Source organism: Phodopus roborovskii, unplaced genomic scaffold (genome assembly GCF_943737965.1).
Source record: "Phodopus roborovskii unplaced genomic scaffold, PHOROB, whole genome shotgun sequence".
Lineage (NCBI taxonomy): Eukaryota > Metazoa > Chordata > Mammalia > Rodentia > Cricetidae > Phodopus > Phodopus roborovskii.
Window position 1 is genome coordinate 1,112,749 of NW_026126459.1, and position 7,162 is coordinate 1,119,910.

Genomic DNA, 7,162 nt, shown 5'->3' on the forward strand with positions numbered 1-7,162 from the left:
ATCTTCCTCTCTAGGGAAACATGAGACATAAACATAGGTGAGAGGTGAAGATAGAGAAACATATAGGTATATGAATGAGCCTTAGGGGCAGTCAAGCAGAAGGTGATACATTACTAAACTAGAAAGAGAAAATAAGATAAATCCACAGGGAAGGAAAGTGGGGAGGAAGTAAAATCACACAGTAAGGTTGTAGAGCCGAGTCAAGAAAAATGATTTATAATACCCTTCAACATGTTGCCTACTTCTATTTACTTGTTTATTTTGAGACAATATCACTTGTAGCCCAAGCTGGTTTCAAGGATGACCTTGTGCTAGTTTGTGTGTGTGTGTGTGTGTGTGTGTGTGTGTGTGTGTGTGTGTATACTGTAGACAGATAGTACAGCAGCCTGCTATGTGTTGGTTCTGGGGATGTGAACTCCAGTGTGTGTGGCAAGAGATTTATTTTACTGCCTCCCTAGCTACATGCCTGCTTTATGTGGTGCTGAGAATCAAACTCAGGGCCTTGCAGAGTAAGCAAGCATTCTTCCAACTGAGCTACATATCCAGTCCCAAAAACACCTTTAAAATGAAAAAAAGGCATATGAACAGAAAGGAAATGGCCTTACATCTTTTAAAATGTATTTTTAAAGATTTATTTGTTGGATTTTTTTTTACAGGTGCAGTGAACTTTATTAATGGTACTCAAGAGAGCAGGGCTCCTAAGCCCCTTAATTCTGGGGGTCTTGGATGGAAACTGTGAGGGAGATTAGTGTCGGGGGTTGTTGGACAGGGACTGCTCAGCAGCCAGGGCCTCTCTCTTGCTCATGTCCTTGCTGGGGGTGGATGGTCCAGGATGGGCGCTTACTCCTTGGAGGCCATGTAGGCCATGAGGTCCACCACCCTGTTGCTGTAGCCGAATTCATTGTCATACCAGGAAATGAGCTTTACAAAGTTGTCATTGAGAGCGATGCCAGCCCCAGCATCAAAGGTGGAACAGTGGGAGTCACTGTTGAAGTCCCAGGAGACAACCTGGTCCTCGGTGTAGCCCAGGATGCCCTTCAGTGGGCGCTCGGATGCCTGCTTCATCACCTTCTTGATGTCGTCATACTTGGCAGCTTTCTCCAGGCGGCATGTCAGATCCACGACGGACACATTGAGGGTAGGAATGCGGAAGGCCATGCCAGTGAGCTTTCCGTTCAGCTCTGGGATGACCATGCCCACAGCTTTGGCAGCACCAGTGGATGCAGGGATGATGTTCTGGGCAGCCCACGTCCATCACGCCACAGCTTCCCGGAGGGGCCATCCACAGTCTTCTGGGTGGCAGTGATGGCATGGACTGTGGTCATGAGTCCTTCCACAATGCCAAAGTTGTCATGGATGACCTTGGCCAAGGGGGCTAAGCAATTGGTAGTGCAGGAAGCATTGCTGACAATCTTGAGGGAGTTGTCATATTTCTCATGGTTCACACCCATCACAAACATGGGGGCATCAGCAGAAGGGGCGGAGATGATGACCCTCTTGGCCCCACCCTTCAAGTGGGCCCCAGCCTACTCCATGGTGGTGAAGATGCCAGTAGACTCCACAACATACTCGGCACCAGCATCACCCCATTTGATGTTGGCGGGATCTCGCTCCTGGAAGATGATGACAAGCTTCCCATTCTCAGCCTTGACTGTGCCCTTGAACTTGCTGTGGGAGAGTCATACTGGAACATATAGACCATGTAGTTGAGGTCAATGAAGGGGTCATTGATGGCAACACTTTGCCACTTTGCCAGAATTGATGGCAGCCCTGGTAACCAGGCGTCCAATACGGCCAAATCCATTCACTCCGACCTTCACCATTGTGTCTCAGAAATGAGGCTGGCAATGCATGAAAAGATGTGGCTGTCTCTAGAACAGGGAGGAGCAGAGAGCCTTATTTGTTGGATTTTCAACACAGCATATGTTGTGTTGTATAACACAACATGCTGTATAACAGCCTTTACTGTCCTGGAACTCATTCTGTAGACAGGCTGGCCTCAAACTCACAGAGATCTGCCTGCTTCTGCCTCTGCCTCTGCCTTCCATGGGTTAGGATTAAAGGTGTATGCCACCACTGCCCAATGATTTATTTTATATGTATGCCTGTTTTGCTCACATGTATGTATGTGTACCATGTACATACCTGGTGCCCATGGAGGTCAGAAGAGGGCCTCATACCCCCTTGAACTAGAGTTACAAATAATTGTGAACAACCATGTGGTTGCTGGGGACTGAACCCAGGTCCTCTGAAAGAAGAGTAAGTTCTCTTAACTGCTGAGTCATCTCTCCTGTCCCCTTAGCTAATTCTGATCAATTAGATTTGAGAGTTATTGGAATCAAACTTAAAAAGTGGTTATGGTGGTTCACATATTTAATCATAGCACTCAAGAGGCAGAGGCAGAGGCAGATGGATCTCTGTAAGTGTAAGTTCTGGGCCAGCCTGGACTAATATATATTTCTAGGTCAGCCAGAGGAACATAGTGAGACCCTGACTCAAAATAAATAAGAAGGCAAACAAAGAAAAATAATAGGGTTGGAGAGAAGACTCACTCAACAAACCACCTGCAGTGTAAGCCTGAGTTTTGATCTCCAGTACCCACAGAGAATGCCAGTTCAGGGAGGCAGGGACAGAAGGATCCCAGGAGGAGAGAAGGGCTTGCTGAGCAGCCAGAAAGAGGAGAGAGACAGAGGGGGAGGGAGGGGGAGAGAGAGAGGGGGGATCCACAAGAACAAGACGGGGGCTCAAACTTCTGGCTATCACAGACCCTGTGGGTCCTGATGCGTCTGTGTTCTGCTGAGAACCTACTATGCAAACTGAAAACAAGAGAAACTCCAGCCAGGCAGTTCCCTGGAGACAGCTCTCAGCAACAAGCTGTCAGTGATGAGTGGCCATGGGGTCCTGAAATGGACTAAGGAGCTTTGTTTCAGAGCTGTTCACAGACAGCTCCTTCCTGGCTTTAAAGGCAGCTCCTTGCCCCATCCTCTGCCCATGCTCTGTGACTTCATGGTAATCATCCAGGATGTGCAGGTACCACCCTCCCGACTAACCTCATTTTCTTCAGAGACTGGTATGTATTTGATCCAGGGGTCTTAAAGGAAAGGAGAGGTATCATATGGCTGATAAAAGAGCAGTACTCACAGCCCGCTCTCTCAGGATGTAAAAGTAGAGCCACACTGATCACTTGAGCTTTGGGAGAATCATGGGATTTCCCAGATGCCAATGGACCAACAAGACACTCCATAGGCACAGCACGCATGCTGCTGCCTCTGCGCATTTGTTAGGTCATGAGGACATTTCAGTCGCAACAGGTCACAACCAACTGAGGGAAGGAAGTACACATTTAATCCTAGCACTCAGACAGATTTCTGTGAGTTTGAGGCCAGCTTGCTTTACATAGTGAGTTTCAGGCCAGCTAGAACACAGGGTGAATACCATTGACTGACCTTCAACAAAAAGACAGCAGCCGAGTTACATTAATCTGAATAACCTCTAAGAAGAAAACCTGTAGAGCAATGATGGCATTCACATATCTCTTCTTCCCTCATTAGTAGGAGTGGCAGCCTGAGTGTGTGGGCACACACTTCCCATGGTAAACTGTAGAAATACAACTAGGTGTGAGTCAAACTCTCGCTTGCCACCCACTTTCCTCAGACTCTTTCTCACCAGCCCATTAATTAAGACACTAGCACAGCAGTGGCCAATGCTTTAAGTGTGTCAGGAGGAGAGCAACTCAGTGAGGGAGTGGGCAACAGAACAGAGGCCGGGATTCTGAGGTACTCCAGGGGCAGCCCCACTTCCTTACACACCTGTTTTGAAGGCTTCATGATAGAGGAATAGACTTGGTTCCTACACTCAGAGTCTCATTGTATCATCAGTGCAGCCCATCCCCCTCCCACATATCACATGCTAGCCACCAGTAGGGCAGTGGTGGTGCACACCTTTAATCTCAGCATTCGGGAGGCAGAGGCAGCCAGATGGATTTCTGTGAGTTCAAGGACAGCCTGGTCTATACATAAAATTCTAGATCAGTCAGTGATATATAGCAAGACCCTGTCTCAAAAAAAAAATTAACTAGACACAATCTCACTAGATAATTCTTGCATTATCATAGCAATTATAAAGCAATTTTTATTAATTTATTTTTGAGACAATCGCAAGCAAAATTTTAAATACTAAGGACCAAATAATGAAAATATCGCATGTATTTTATGAGGTACAGGTGATTTAGAAACATATTATCAGGAAACAAGAGAAGTTAAAAGCAAAAACTAATGACAGATAAAAGCGACATGGAGCAAACTAAACAAAGATAAAACAGGAACAGGGATGGAAGCCAAAGAAACATGACCTCAAAGCCAAAGTGAATGACTAAACCAAAAGCTAATTCTTTGGAGGTTAACCAGAAAATGGTTGGCAAGAAGGATTATAAAAATTAGAGGGGCTGGAGAGATGGCTCAGCAGTTAAGAGCACTGGCTGCTCTTCCAGAGGACCTAGTTTAATTCCCAGCACCCACATGACAGCTCACAACTGTCTGTAACTCCAGTTCCAGGAGACCTGACACCTTCACACAGACATATGTACAGGCCAAACATGGATGCACATAAAGTAAAAAATAAATTATAAAAATCAAATCTAAGAACAATAAAATCGGGGAGCAAGAGTGAGTATAAAGATTTTTTTAACTGGAAAAAATGTTTTAATTTTAATCAATCAAACTGCATTCAGGGATGTCTCTGAACTAAACAAACACAATAAAATTCTCCTTTTGAAGAAACCTAGAGTTCTCACCAGCCCCATGCTCAAGGTCTATGCCAAAAGTAGCCCATTTCTGAGGTGCCTCTGCCTCTCAAATTTCTCATCTCCGGGCAGGGCTGGAAATGGTGAAGGGCCTGTGCCCTCCTTCCATTGTGCAAGGAGTTCTTAGAAAGTCACAGTGGGTAAGCCTCTCCCACCTCACTTCCTGTCCAAGCTGAGACCCTCCAGAGAGGGGCAGGAAGGCTGGCCTTGGCACCCTTCATGTCTCACACTCGATACGCCACTCAAGTTCACTCAGGCAGCTGCTCCCAGTGTCCAGGGTGGGGAGTAAATATGTACAGGAGGAGAAAAATCTCAAACATCCCATCATGTCACATGTCACATGCAAGTCACATAGCAGAGGAAGCAATCTACCACCAACCTAAGAGCCCTAGTACCTGCCTCAGAAGACATGCTCAAATTCTTTCTGGTTGGTAGTGGCTGGATTTCGGCTCTGGTTGGTAGACGGCTAGATGATCTGGCTGCCCCTTCATCATGCAGTACCAGGTACTCAAATATAGACATCAAATGGGTAGACAGCATGCCCTTTAGGTCTGAGGGCATGGGGTCTGAAAACAAGACTTTTTAGATAAGACATTCAAACATCATTCTAGAGGCAATGGACACATTTCTAGAGATATACAAAAAATAAATTTTAAAAAAGAACTAGAGGGTTTAAAATAATAAAACAGTTCTCTCTTTAAAAACTCTAGGCTCGGATCATTTAAAATGGAAACTACAAGGTTTTGTGGTATGAGTATGGAAAAGAGAGGGAAAGACAGAGACAGAGCCTGTTTCAAAAAACAAAGTAGAGAGTGATTGAAGGCTGGGATACTGAGATATCTACCCCAATTGCTCCTGTTGCAATGACCACACCCATTGGGGACAGATGCTTAAGTGACTGGTGGGGGCTAGGTCTGGGCCCAGCTTGCTCTCTTACCTCCTGATCGGAGACAGAGAGCATCCAGAGGCATCCTTGAGCTGAAACCTGCAGTGGTCATCTGTTTCTGGGGGGGATTTCTCCCCAAATAACATTCATCAGCCTATATTGTGTCCCAAAATCTTATTTCCCATGCAATAGGATGGTGGTGGTACATGCCTTTAATCCCAGCATTCAGGAGGCAGAGACAGGCAGATCTCTGTGAGTTCAAGGCCAACCTGATCTACAGAGTGAGTTCCAGGACAGGCTCCAAAGCTACAGAGAAACCCAGTCTCCAAAAGACAAACAAACAAAAGAGTGATTGAAGAAGACACTGCAAAGTTGACTTCCACAGGCACCCACACATATCCACTAACACATACGCACACCTGTCTCTCTGCTAAGATACCCCCAGGCCCCCAAACTAAAAGTTTAAAACAGTCAAGATTTTCTGCAAGGTCAAGTGTCTAATGAGCTTAAAATAAACAGGGTTTAGAACCCAGAGATGATGGACTGGAGAGATGGGTCAGAGGTTAAAGCACATACTTGCTCTTGCAGGGGACCTGAGTTCTACATGAGGCAAATCATGACTGCCTGTAACTCTAGGTCCAGGGGAACTGATGATACCTCTGGCCTCTGCAGGCACTGCCATCATGTGCACACACCCATAAACACAAATACCCAGATGTATATAATTAAAAATAAAAGAAAACTTAAAAGGAAACATGAAGCTACCTGGAAGGACAGATCACAGGTTAAGATAGCACTGGCTGTTCTTGCAAAGGACCTGGGTTCGATTCCCAGCACCCACATGGTGTTATTAACTGTCTGTGACTCCAGCCCCAGAGGATCCAACATCCTCTTCTATGTGCACCAGGCACACAAGTGGCACACAGACATACATGCAGGCAGAATATCCATACACATAAATTTAGCATGGATCCATGTATGTTTTTGCTGAGAAAAGAACAAACACAAGTGATAGGGAGCTATGACCTAGATGGCACATAAGAGTACACCCTCCTGACTACCCAAAACAGAGAAGATGACTCTGCTCAACCAACAAACCTGCCATTCTAGGCTGGTGCCTGCCTAAGCACAATTATAAAACAGACTGCCTCAAGTTCACTACTTACAGTCTCCAGTACACTTATAAAGTGAGAACTGTTTATTATCATGACAGGACAGGGTATGATGGTATGAAATTTCAACCTGTTATTCAGAATACTATACAATTTAAAACCCAGGAGACTTCTGTTTCTGAAATTTCCCACCTAATGTCTTCAGTCTACAGTACAATATAAGCAACCAAAACCCCTAATCATGAAGCTGCTGGCCAGGGAGAAGTCTGTATTCATTGCTTAAAAACTTATTTATTTTTATTTTATTTGTATGAGTTTTTTGTCTGCATGTATGTACATTGCATGCATGCAGTGCCCAGGAGG

General features: G+C 45.4%; 1 pseudogene; it reads right to left on the reverse strand.

Moving 5' to 3' along the window:
- Positions 1 to 691: 691 nt before the first annotated feature.
- LOC127225685 (glyceraldehyde-3-phosphate dehydrogenase-like) lies at positions 692 to 1,827 on the reverse strand (annotated as a pseudogene).
- Between the last annotated feature and the right edge of the window lie 5,335 nt (positions 1,828 to 7,162).